General features: G+C 39.0%; 1 pseudogene; it reads left to right on the top strand.

The window, feature by feature from the left end:
• The first annotated feature begins 780 nt into the window (after positions 1-780).
• Positions 781-6,707, top strand: LOC143019871 (uncharacterized; annotated as a pseudogene).
• Positions 6,708-14,210: the final 7,503 nt, after the last annotated feature.

Here is a 14,210-nt window from a genome sequence, read left to right as displayed (position 1 = left end):
CTATATGGTAATGGTTATACTTGTGCAAAGATCTTTATTTTCTTAAATACTCTTGTTGAAAGCTGCCGGCTTTTCCATGTTTCAATTCTCATTCGCCGGCAGCATCTTATTCTAAATTGGAATTGTTCTGTCATGCTTAAGCTTTCATTTATAATTAAATCTATTTTCCTTTGTTGCTCTTTATTTGAAACAATATAGTGGAATACTCTTAAGAAACAGTTGACTGGTAATTACACATAACTTAAGGGCCCAAGTCCTCTCTCATAATTCGGACTTTGTTACGCCATATTGGGGCCCTCAATTAGAATACTCGGGGATCATCGTGCCCTGGGAAGTCATGGTATAACAAAATGGTAGAGATGCGGGGTACCATATAATTGAAGGTAACGTATAAATTGAAGGTACCATATAAAATGAAGGTACTATATAATACCGGGTACTATAGTGTGTAGTATTATGATTGCACGTAATGTGATAGTGATGGTGCGGTGATTGTACTACTGTATATGTGGGGTACCATATTGTGCAACGATTGTATTATACAGAACAAGGTATCGTACAATAAAGTATAAGTACAGCGGTGTAGTATTAGTGCGGTATACTTGTAGTGAATAATAACTGTTTACTGTTTCTTGAGTATTTAACCATTGTTTATGAACATTGGATTAATTAGGTTATAATTCCTCACTAGCTGATATGGAGTCTTTTGACATTGCACAATTCATTAAGGATCCTGGGCTTGCCCTTTTGCAGAACTGTGAAGTACTTAAGGATGACTGAATGGCTTTGGCTAGGTTTTACAAGGTTCAAATCACAGGTAAATCTAACAAGGCTGATATTAAGAAAGCAGTCATTCAAGATTTGATCTCGAAAGAAATTCTGGAGGATAGTGCCAAGGCATTGTGTGATATTGAGCTTCAAGGAGAGACGGAGAGAGATGAGGATAAGGCGGAAATTACTAAGATGGAGTTGGAGGTAGAGAAAGAGAGGATAGCTCTAGAGAAATTTAAAGTAGAGAAGGAGTTGGAGAAGCGTTGGAGTTGGAGAAGGAGAGGATAGCACTTGAAAGGCTTAAGGTTGAAACAAACTTGAAGTTCGCAATGATGGAGAAGCAGGGTGTCCAAGGGTTGCTGGAACCTACATTTGATATAAACAGTGTAATACGCCTTGTCCCTACTTTCCTAGATGGTGAGCCGGAGGAGTTCTTTGAGCATTTTGAAAGCTTGGCTACCACCCTCTCCTGGCCTAAGCCATATTGGTGTGTGCTGGTACAAACGGCCTTAGTGGGTAAGGCTCGTTCATCGTACTTATCCTTGTCCTCTGAAGATCAGAGCCAGTATTCGGTAGTGAAGGATACAGTGTTGAAGGCATACTTATGCACTCCAGAATTTTATAGACAAAAGTTTAGAAACTGTTATAGAGGAAACCACCAGTCATACCCCGAGTATGGTAACAGTGTGAATACATACAGATATACATGTCACACAGTATTCCTTTATAGTTGGAGACTAATTGCCACTCATAGAAGAATGCTGATCATTTCTAAATTTGATTATCCTTCCTTTCTACTATCCTCCAATTTCCTTTACTAACATACCTCTATGACTCCACCTGTTTAGTGCTATGTTGTCCCTAAGGAATGAAGCATTGGTTATCAGTAATGAGATACAAGATGTTAATTACTGTCTGGATACATTGCATTTAACTTGGGTACTTTGTCTAAAGGCACATCTAAACTTGATATGAATCACACATCATTTGGACAATTTGTTTGACTATGTATTTGACTATGTATATAGTAGTGAGAAGAGCATAGAGGAAAGGGAGTCTTTTTGGGTAGATATAAATGAGTGCATAGAGGGATTAGGGAGAAATGTCAATGTAGTTGTATTGGGAGACCTTAATGCTAGGGTAGGAAATGAACCAGGAGATGGAGTGATTGGGAAGTATGTAGTTCCAAGTAAAAATCGTAGTGGAGAGTTGATGGAGATGTGTCTTGAAAGAGAGTTGATGATAGCAAATACAGTGTTTAGGAAGAAAGTCAAGCATAAGTACACATGGGAGAGGGTGGTGGATGGAAGGGTGGCAGATAGAGAGTTAATGGACTATATAGTGGTGACCAGGAGTATGGTAGGAAGAGTTAAGGATGTACATGTTCTAAGGGGAGAGAGTGGATAGAGTGAGAAATGAGGAGGTGAGGAGGAGAACAGGGGTGAAAAAGGATTTGGGAGATAGGGTTGATGAAAGAATATTAGGATGGTTTGGACACATGGAAAGAATGAGTGAAGAAAGACTAGTAAAAGAGGTATGGAAGGCAGATGTGGAGGGAGTGAACATGAGGGGACGTCCTAGGATGAGGTGGACGGATGGGGTGAAGGGGGCTTTGGGGAAGAGGGGAATGTCTGTTGAGGAAGGAAGGGAGAGGACGGAAGACAGAGGTGAGTGGAGAATGGTTGTATATGGATGATGTTGTGATTGCATGAGGAGGAATGGGCAGGGGGGTGGGGGGTGGGGTAGTATGTGTGAGTAAATTTTGACGCAGCCCGAAGGGATTTTCTCCCCGTCCTCTCCTTATATGCAAGGGGGGACGGAGAGGGGGGGTCGCCGATTAAATGAAGCGGCCTTGCTGTGGATGTGCTGTGTCTTGCGACACTGCTTCTGACCCAGGGCGGTGGGCAGGGTGCAGGGATGACCCGTCATCCAGGAGGTGCTCAGATGAGAGGGAGGGTGGGAGGGGTGTGGAGTGTATGTAGGGATGAAATGGGTGGGAGTGTTTTTATGCCTTTCCCTTTTTGGCTACCTCCCTTGTAAGGGGGAAAAAGCCTTGGTATATGTAACAGTGTGAATAAATTATTTAAAAGATGGCTATCAGCTAGCGGAATTGAAACTTATGAGGAGTTAAAGGAACTAATTGCACTGGAACAATATGTTAAGGCTATTCCACCGGACGTTCGAACCTATTTGCTAGAAAAGGAAGCAAGTATAATTGATCGAGCTGCCACATTGGCGGAAATTATGCATTAACGCATAAATCAAGTAAACCTCCTTCCCCTCCAGGCATTTCTCAACCTCAAGAGGGAAAGGGACATAAGGGTAAAGGTACCTGGACCCTGGGTAAAAGCAATACAGATGTGTCAAAAATTGGTTGCTTTTACTGTAAAAAATTTGGGCACGTAAGGGCAGGGTGTCCTGAGTTGACTAGAGGGAAACGTGTTGCTAATGTAACTTTGCTTTCGGCAGATGTAAAGGAAAAAGGGGATGCTGATGTGGAAAGAGAACGCACAGTCTGTTTAACCCATTTGTATTCCCTGGTACAGTGTCTGTCGAGGAGGATGGGCCCGGAGTGTCTGTAACTGTGTTGCGAGACACTGCTGCATCGCTTAGTATGGTATTACAAAGCGCTGTTCCTGACGTAGAACAGGCGTTGACGGGTGAGCATGTATTGATAAAGGGCATAGGGGGGACGATGACGGTTCCCCTGTGTAAGTTGTTCCTCCGAACAGAATTATTATCTCGGCCTGTGTTGATTGGAGTTGGAGAGACTTTACCTGTTGAGGGAGTGAGTTTCTTGCTAGGAAATGATATAGCGGGAAAGTTAATTGTGCCTGATCCCGTGGTGAGTACGACTCCACTGGAATAGGATCCTGCCGAGGGTTTGGAAAGCGAGTGTGGAGATATTTTTCCAGCATGTGCAGTTCCTCGCAGCCAGGCAAGGATGAAAACCAGTGATGAAACTGCTGATATGAATATTAGTAGTTTGTTTAATGTAGACTCTAGTACAAGACCTGCTGTTAAGCCAGATGAACTTGCTGATCGTGATGTGGATTCGCCTGGTCCCGGGGTTCTAGTGATAAGGGGAATGAAGCGCAGAGTAATGTAAGTGAACGTGTGGATTTAAGTGTTCTCCCAATGACTCGTAGTAATCTGATATCTGCCCAGAAAGCTGATAGGTCATTAATCCCATTATTTGCAAGGGCCATACAAAAGAAGGACATCTCAAATGAAGCTACATGTTATTATACGCTTGATGATATACTAATGAGAAAATATAGACCGCTAGATGTTCCTGCAAATGAGAGTTGGTGCGAGTTTCATCAGGTTATCGTTCCGGACGTGTATCGAGAGAAAGTCATCAGTCTTTCACATGACTACATAGGGGGACATCTGGGTGTGCAGAAAACTTTGGATAAGATTATCAAGTACTTCTATTGGCCTGGTATCCATAGACAAGTAGCACAGTATTGTAAAATTGTGAAATATGCCAGTTGATAGGTAAGCCTAACATTGTTATTCCTCCTGCACCGTTGCAACCTATTCCTGTGGTGCCGGAACCTTTTACCCATGTGATAATTGATGTCGTGGGCCCCCTTCCCAAAACCAAAAAGGGGCATCTGTACATGTTAATCCTAATGTGCACTACCACCAGGTATCCAGAGGCCATTCCAATGCGTTCCATTACAGCCAGGACTGTGTTGCCAGCCTTGACCAAGTTCTTTACCCTATTCGGAATACCGAAGATTGTGCAGTCCGATAGAGGTACCAAATTTGTATCCAATATCTTCAGGCAAGTAATGTCTCTTCTTGGGATTAAACAATATATTGCATCTGCTTATCATGCCCAAAGCCAAGGAGCCTTGGAACGTTTTCATGGAACCTTTAAAACAATGTTAGCAAAGTATGGTCATGAGACTGGAAATGAGTGGGATGTGGGTTTGCCATTCCTTCTATGTGTGATCAGATGTGCTAAGCAATCTAGTCTCGGGTTTTCTCCAAGTGAACTATTGTTTGGCAGAGACATAAGAGGACCCATGAAGCTACTCCATGGGAGCTGGATAGACTTGGAGCATGCTGATAACTTGTCTGAGTATGTGTCTAAGTTAAAGGAAAACCTAGATGTGGTACACAGGTTTGCACATTGTAATTTAAAACTAAGTCAAGAAAAAATGAAGGAAAATTATGATAAAGATGCCGTAGAACGTAATTTTGAGGTTGGGGATGAAGTTCTGTTGTTCTTGCTCGTAAGAAAGTGTCCATTACAAGCAAGGTACAAGGGACCTTTCAGAGTTATAGGTAAACGGGGAGATTTGAACTATATGATATCCACTCCTGATCACAGGAAAACAAAAAGGTTAGTACATGTAAACTTGATTAAGAAGTACCATAGAAGAGACTCCGGAAGTGCTGCCAAGACAGAAGAGAAGGTAGATGGTACTGTAAATAGTTTAGAAGTTGTAGAGATGCAAAGTGAAGACAACCTTGATAAAATTCCTGTAGGTAACAAACTCAAGAATTCTGATGTCCTTGCTAATTTAAATAGTAAGTTGTGTCATTTGTCTGACAGCCAACAGTCAGATGTTTCAGAATTACTGCAAGAGTTCATGGAAATCTTTGGAGATGTACCGAGACCAACGACTGAGGCAGTTCATCATATTGAACTAGTGGAAGGTGCCTCCCCGGTAAGAGAAAAGCCCTATAGAATATCTCCCCAAAAGGCAGCTATTCTCCAGAAAGAGGTAACATTTCTTCTTGATAATAACTTAGCAGAGCCAAGTAAGAGTGACTGGGCTGCTCCATGTATTATTGTGCCAAAAGGAAATGGGGAATATAGAATGTGTACTGATTACAGAAAATTTAATGCTCTTACCAAGGCTGACAACTTCCCTCTTCCTCGCATAGATGACTTAATTGACTCAATCGGCAAGGCCAAAATTATAACTAAATTAGATCTAATGAGTGGCTACTATCAGATGCCACTGTTTGATGAGGCAAAACGTGTGTCAAGTTTCATAACACCTAGTGGACTATATCAATACAAAGTAACTTCATTTGGCTTACGGAATGCACCCGCAAAGTTTTCACGTCTAATGTCTAATGTTATTGCAGGCTTGGAAGGTGTGTGTGTGTACATCGATGATCTGTGCGTGTATTCTCAGACGTGGGAGGAACAGTTGAATTCCCTGAGGTCCTTGTTTGAGAGGTTAAGGAAGGCTAGGTTGACTGTCAATCTAATGAAGACTGAGTTTGCTCATGCAAAGGTGACATTTTTAGGCCATGAGGTAGGTTACGGTACGGTTGCACCTGTGCACGCCAAGGTTGAAGCCATAGAGGCTTTAGCTGTTCCTGCCAACCGTAAAGCAGTCCAGCGTTTCTTAGGTATGGCAGACTATTATCGGAGATTCTGCCCTAATTTCAGTAAACTTGCTAAACCACTCACTGACTTGGTAAGTCCTAAAATACAATTTAAATGGATATTAGAATGTCAAGAAGCCTTTGATAAGATAAAGTCAATCCTTACTTCCAAACCTGTCTTGCATGGTCCTGATTTCTCCAAAAAATTTACTATTAATGTTGATGCTAGCGATGCTGCTGCGGGAGCTGTGCTAATGCAAGAACATGATGGAATATTGTTTCCTATATGTTATATGTCTGCGAAATTCAAAAAATACCAAAGACACTACAGCACTATAGAAAAAGAAGCTGCAGCATTGTTGATGGCTTTGGAAAAATTTGATGTGTATGTTGGAAATAACCCACAAAAAATAACTGTTTATAGTGATCATAACCCTCTTGTCTTTGTGAACAATATGAAAAACAAGAACATGAGATTGACAAGGTGGTGGTTAGCCTTACAGCTTTACAACCTGGAAATAAAACATGTGAGCGGCAAAAATAATGTAATTGCAGACAGTTTATCAAGACAGTACTAAAGTCTTCTGACAATCGTGGTTTCTGTACTGTGGTATTAGGGTCACGACTACTGTATGGTAATCTAAGTGTGGTTGAGGCTGGTTGTTTATTGCCTCGATATCTTGTAATATACTATGAATTATTGTATAAGTTTTTTTTACTATTTCGGAACTTGTAGTTGGAAATATGCACTATTCCGGTTATAAACACTATTGTGTTTAATTTAAAGGTAGGGGTGTTATGCAAGAGTGCATTTTTTCTATAAACTATGTATTATGTAGATTATGTATTGTGTATGTATTATGTACTATGTACGAAACTATGTATTATGTATGAAACCATGTACTATTTAAGTTTAGTGTCCCTTCGCCTCCAACGACTAGTGTCGTCTGCTAGGTGATACGTTGTTCGAAGGTACGATGAATGTATTCCTTGTATTGTGGTGTAGTATGAATGCTTAACCGCACTAGTACATGAATAATTATATGTTATCGTCATGTACAGTCTGATATAAAAACTTGTATCTTGTAACAAAGAATGTGGATGCCTTTAGTTTTGCTTTATTGGTGGCCGAATGTGACGAGGGCGATTGGCCAGGTTGGTTTTGGTTAGTTGCCTGGAGGGACCGAGCTTGTAAGAACTGGTGAGAATACCCTGTGTCAAGTAAGATTAAACATTTTTAGTTCCAGTGCAGTTAGGTCTCTAGTGAGTAAATTAACTTTGATGATTATATTCCGAGTGTTTCTATGTCTATATGGTAATGGTTATACTTGTGCAAAGATCTTTATTTTCTTAAATACTCTTGTTGAAAGCTGCCGGCTTTTCCATGTTTCAATTCTCATTCGCCGGTAGCATCTTATTCTAAATTGGAATTGTTCTGTCATGCTTAAGCTTTCATTTATAATTAAATCTATTTTCCTTTGTTGCTCTTTATTTGAAACAATATAGTGGAATGCTCTTAAGAAACAGTTGACTGGTAATTACACATAACTTAAGGGCCCAAGTCCTCTCTCATAATTCGGACTTTGTTACGCCATATTGGGGCCCTCAATTAGAATACTCGGGGATCACCGTGCCCTGGGAAGTCATGGCATAACAATATACACATATATATATTATATGTATAGATATATATATATATATATATATATATATTTCGATTGCTAACTGAAATCCTTTTCAGTAGTCGAAAGTAGCAGGAGGATTCTGACTTAAATACCAACCTCATATAAATGGAAGGGAATTAGGAAAGGAATAAATATCACTACTCCAACCCTTATGTGACCTGAGGATGACATGAGGTCGGGTCAAGGGGAGGGGGAGTAAACTTGTTAACAATTTGTTTGGTGATGAATAATCCTGATATTATGTCTGGTGTCTCTATACACCACAATAACCACGTGGCATGGAAAGCGTGTCATGTCGCTCACGACCTGACGCTTCTCTGACAGCGTAACCCTCCTTGACCCGACCTAGCTTAATCCTGTGTAATTATGTAGCTACGCACCACGGGTGACTACCCACGCGGTCGCGTTATATATATATATATATATATATATATATATATATATATATATTGTGTGTGTGTGTGTGTGTGTGTGTGTGTGTGTGTATACATATATATATATATATATATATATATATATATCGGCTCCTGCCGCATGTAATACCACTTTAGAGATAACCAATACCAACTCAGCAGAGGTCAGACATCGCGCTTCGCTTCAGTTCTCTCAACAGTACCCATCAATCTTTTCCGGCCGGTTGTGGCAAAGGGGATTTTTCTCCTTCGCTGCTGACCGGTCTGACACAAGCCTGACCTCTTCGTTGCCACTGGCAAGCGGGTTTACACCTAAGACAAGTACACACGTTTTCCAAATCAGGTAATTATCTGCTTTCAGAATTGTGGTCAGAAGAAAATAGGTACACACACACTCGCTGGCTCAGCAGAGGTCGGTCATCGCCCTTCACTCGAGCTCTCAGCCAGCGCCCATAGTTCTTCGCCAGCCGGTTGTGGAGGAGGAGGTGCCTGACTTTTCTTGTCGACCGTCCGGCACACACCTGGCATCTTCGCTAATGCTGGCGAACGTGTTCACACTTCTGACAAATACACACGTTTACAGAGTCACGTAATTCTCTACTTTCAGATTTGTGGTTGGAAGAAAAGAGAAACACAAATCAACACTCGCCCGCCTGCCCCCCTTGCTCTGCCATCGAATCCACTCCCATGACTACGCTTCGGATATCGCCCACTGCCTTGTTAGAAGCCAAACGCCCATTGCCTCACCTGAGGCTAATCAGGAACGTTCTGCCTCACCTAGGATTAATCAGGAACGCTCTGCCTCACCTGGGGTTAATCAGGAACGCTCTGCCTCATCTGGGGTTAATCAGGAACGTGCTGCTTAGCTTAGGGTTAATCAGTAACACCACACGTGGAAAGTGAACCCTACTCACTTCTCGTAAGATACATGCACGCACCTCTCACAAACATAACCACGTCCTACACACAAACATCTACACGTACTTTTTCTTCGACTAAAATTTGCTTCGTTTCTAAATTTCTCCTATACTACATCTTCTCGTTTCAGTTTGCCTCCCACTAAAGATTTTTTTCCGTTTTTCAACCTTTCTCTGCTACTACGCCTCCTACCATTTTCTCAAAATTTGGTAATTTTGATAGCAAGCGTCGGCGCCGCCGTCCAAGCTCCCTGCCCGTTTCTCCCGAGCCACCACCATCATTCACCCTTTAGTTTATCACCCATGCAAAAAGCCCTTATTGGTAATGGCATTCTTTTATATACTACTATCTTTTAATTTTCTTACAGACATTCTTCTCCTCCCACACAAACCCCTTCCGCGCTAGCGGGTGGTCTGTCCCTATTAGCCCATAGCCCGTAGCTAGTTCATTCGTACCTTACAATAAAGGAGACGAACTCACGAAAACCTCTTTCTCTTCTAGTGGAGATTAATTCTTGTTTTAATAAATGGGGGCTACAAATCCTGAAGACTCGGGAAAAAAAAACCTAAGGTACATTTTTTTTTAATGTGATCTGCATGATGACTAAAGAAGTGAAGATAACTTCATGAATGGGTGTTCTTTTTTAAAAGAGTAAAGGCAATCCTATTCCCATTCCTTATGACTAAGGTGTCTAAAAAGGGGATTTTGTCATCTTTTCCCATTCTACTTTGAACTTGATATTAGTTACTAGATGATTGAGTTTATCTAGAAAAACATCAAATGGATCCCAACTCTCATCCTAAAGAGTGAAAATATCATCAATATATCTAAACCACATAATACCTGGGGGTTTTGTTATTGGAAGAACATTCTCGAAGTATTCCATGTAAAAATTAGTCAGAGTAGGAGAAAGGTTAGAACCCATGCTACAGCCAAACTTTTGCTTAAAGAACACATTTTGAAAGGAAAAAACATTAGTTGACGCACAGGTGCGTACAAGAACAATCATTTTTTTAAACAGGAAGGGTGGAATTTCTTTTGGAATGCTTGTAGCCTGGTTTCTAGAAAGGACAAAATATCTTCAACACAAATATTAGTAAATAAAGAAACAATGTCAAGACTTGATAAACTACGACCTGAAATATTAATATCATTAATTTTATGAATAAAATAAATGTTTTAAATGGGAGTTTGAAAATTTTCCCACAGATGGTGATAACAAACCCGCAAGACATTTGGAAAGTTTGTTAGTGCACGAACCCTTATTGGAGACGATTGGCTTCAACGGGTTACCTTCTTGATGTAGCTTGGGGAGGCTGTAAGAATAAGGCAGCTTAAGAGAAAATTTTAAGTTTAGACACGTGTTCACTAGTGGTGATCTTGCGTACTTGTCTATTAAAAGAAGCTGCCATGTCTTTTAGTGAGACAAATAGACAGACACACACATACACACAGGCAGACACACAGACAGACAGTCATATAGACAGTCAGACAGACAGGCAGACAGAGTGAGAAATTGGGGGAGAGAGAGAGAGAGAGAGAGAGAGAGAGAGAGAGAGAGAGAGAGAGAGAGAGAGAGAGAGAGAGAGAGAGAGAGAGAGAGAGAGAGAGAGAGAGAGAGAGAGAGAGAGAGAGAGAGAGAGAGAGAGAGAGAGAGAGAGAGAGAGAGAGAGAGAGAGAGAGAGAGAGAGAGAGAGAGAGAGAGAGAGAGAGAGAGAGAGAGAGAGAGAGAGAGAGAGAGAGACAGAGACCGAGGAGAAAGATGCATATCATTATGTACGTGTTCACTAGTGGTGATCTTACGTAGTTGTCTATTAAAAGAAGCTGTCATGTCTTTTAGTGAGACAAATAGACAGACACGCACATACACACAGGCAGACACACAGACAGACAGTCAAATAGACATTCAGACAGACAGACAGACAGACAGACAGACAGACAGAGAGAGAGAGAGAGAGAGAGAGAGAGAGAGAGAGAGAGAGAGAGAGAGAGAGAGAGAGAGAGAGAGAGAGAAACAGAGGGGAAAGATGCATATCATTATGCACGTGTTCACTAGTGGTGATCTTGCGTACTTGCCTATTAAAAGAAGCTGCCATGTCTTTTAGTGAGACAAATAGACAGACACACACATACACACAGGCAGACACACAGACAGACAGTCAAATAGACATTCAGACAGACAGACAGACAGAGTGAGAAATTGGGAGAGAGAGAGAGAGAGAGAGAGAGAGAGAGAGAGAGAGAGAGAGAGAGAGAGAGAGAGAGAGAGAGAGAGAGAGAGAGAGAGAGAGAGAGAGAGAGAGAAACCGAGGAGAAAGATGCATATCATTATGCCTATATAAAGATTTAGCACCGCAATATATATCGGCCAACATACTCCTGCTTTTGACCGGAGTGCCCTGTGCATTAGTGTTATTGCATTTATTTTACTTTATAAATTATATATATCTGTTTAATGTTACGAAAATATAGAGTGCAATAATTTCCTCTTAGTATATCAATGAGAGTAATTGACCATGTCGAAAATTGGAAATCTCGAATCATTTCAAGCAATTTGTTGAGACAGATGTTCAAAACACTTCATTATAATGTAACTTTAGTGTGGTTTTATGATTAAGCAACTTGGTAGCTACAAAAATATGTATACGAGTATATGTTTGTACTTAAAAATAGAATATGAATAATCTTTATTATGTATATATCACCATAAACATGGAGGGGGATTATGAATCTTTCTCCAGTGACAAATATTTTTTTGCTTTTATATGAGAATATTCAAGGTAAGGTATTCAATTGAAGCAAATATAATGTTTTCAAATATCTTAATTAGAATTTAGACTGAGGTCGATCAAATACTTTTGCTTTTTGAAGCTTTTTTAATATTATAATACCTATCTTAATATACAAATATTCCCAATTTGGCATCCACAAAAATATATATACGAGTATATGTATGTACTTAAAATGAGAATATTAATAATCTTCATTATGTATATATTACCATAAACATGGAGGGGGGTTATAAATCTTTCTCCGGTGATAAATCTTTTTTTGTTTTTATGTGAGAATATTCAAGGAAAGGTATTCAATTGAAGCAAATATGATGTTTTCAAATATTTTAGTTAGAATTTAGACTGAGGTTCATCAAATATTTTTGCTTTTTGAGACTCTTTTAATGTTATAATACCTATCTTAATACACAAATATTCCCAATCCTAAAACATAAAAATAATCGGAAATACAAATACAATATGGTTGGTATCTGTAATTATTTGAGTTGAGATAACTTGTAGGGAAATATTGTTTTGTGGACTTGATATTAAGCGGTCAGTTTGACTAGAATTCTTCTATGATCCAGAGATGTCTTATAATGAATTTAGTTAAGTCTCTGATTGAGGATGACTTGGAGATCTTACCACTATTCAATAATAAAGGATCTTATACAATTAGCTTGCGTGTAACTATTATGACTTCGATTTGGATAGAAACCAAGACTTCATGAGCTCCTTTTGAAGTGTCAAAGCGGTCAACCTACTTTGTCATTGCTGGTTCTCGAATTATCCTAGAGGCTTGTAATACAAAGTATTGAGTTTTGTATGTCTCAGGCAGTGACTTGATTAATTGCAAGAAATAGTGCGATTAATATCTGGAAAAACATATATATGTATATATATATATACATATATATATGTATATATATATGTATATATATATATATATACATATATATATGTATATATATACATATATATATACATATATATATACATATATATATATATGTATATATATATATACATATATATGTGTGTGATAAAATGTAACATGGGACCTCTCCGAGTATCTTGTCTTCTTATGTATATATTATTTCTTTCTGTATTGCTTTTTTGTACCTTTGAAAATGTCTTAATATACAAAAACGTTCGGTTTCTGTTTTATTTTTTCTGTGGTTTCTGCAAAGATAGTTCATAACCTGTGTTTTGTGATTTCTTTGCATAATAGATACCACGCGCCATCTCCGAGAATTTTCTGCCTACTCTCCTGGACTTAAATCTATTGTTACTTCATTGTGCTCTTCTCTGATCAAGTCCCATAAACTGAAGCTTCGCCTCAAATTTCTGAAGAATTGTTTGGACGAACAAGTTATGCCCAAATCTATTCTCAACAATCGATTGTTGAGTCTACGCCAAAAACCTTTTGAGGAATTTGAAATGTTTATTTTGCAAAAGCATATAGATATTATGAAGATTGAAGTGAAGGAATCTTTATATATCACAAAAGAAAAGAAAGGTGTTTTTCAAAATTCTATTCCAAACCAGTGGAAAGTGAAATTATTAGATTACATTTATGCTAAATTAAGGTTTCTTTGCCATAAAGTAGATGTTAAACTTAAAAAGAAGTTGAAATATTTGATTAATTATAGCGGTTGGAATAAGGATGCCAACCCTAATTGTGTACTTAATTTATCGGACAAACCTTTGAGTGACGACGCGAAATGTGCTCTAGGATATGGTTTGAAATTCGACGCCAATAATCAGCAGGTGAACTATATAGATATTGCTAAGAGTTTTTGCAATTTAGAAAAATATAGTGATGTTTCAAATCAAGATATTAATATTTGTAAAGGTTTTGTGTACCATGCTTCATCCACGCCATGCCCTCCAAGTGTTCCTAAACGTTTCTTCACTACTTTTAATAATTTAAAAAAGGATAAATATTTACACATCACAAAGGTGGATAAAAGTAATTGCTTAGTCATCATGAATAAAAAGGAGTACTTAGAAAAAATGGAAATATTACTAAGTGATGAAGAGACCTATGCTAAATTGAGCAAGAACCCTCTAGAAAATGTTAATGTTGAATTTAATAAGAAGCTTAAAACAATTTTAAAAGGTAACGACGAACTGATAAAAAAAAATGTGTTACTGTATCTCCGTCACTTCCATACATGTATGGTTTAATTAAAACTCATAAAGTTGATCATCCAGTTAGGCCCATAACATGTTCTATTGGGTCTTGCTCATATAAGTTGTCCAAATGGTTAGTGTCTCTTCTTAATCCTCTA

Source organism: Oratosquilla oratoria, chromosome 38 (genome assembly GCF_046742065.1).
Source record: "Oratosquilla oratoria isolate Oo_2021 chromosome 38, ASM4674206v1, whole genome shotgun sequence".
NCBI lineage: Eukaryota > Metazoa > Arthropoda > Malacostraca > Stomatopoda > Squillidae > Oratosquilla > Oratosquilla oratoria.
This window is presented reverse-complemented; position numbering and strand designations above follow the sequence as displayed.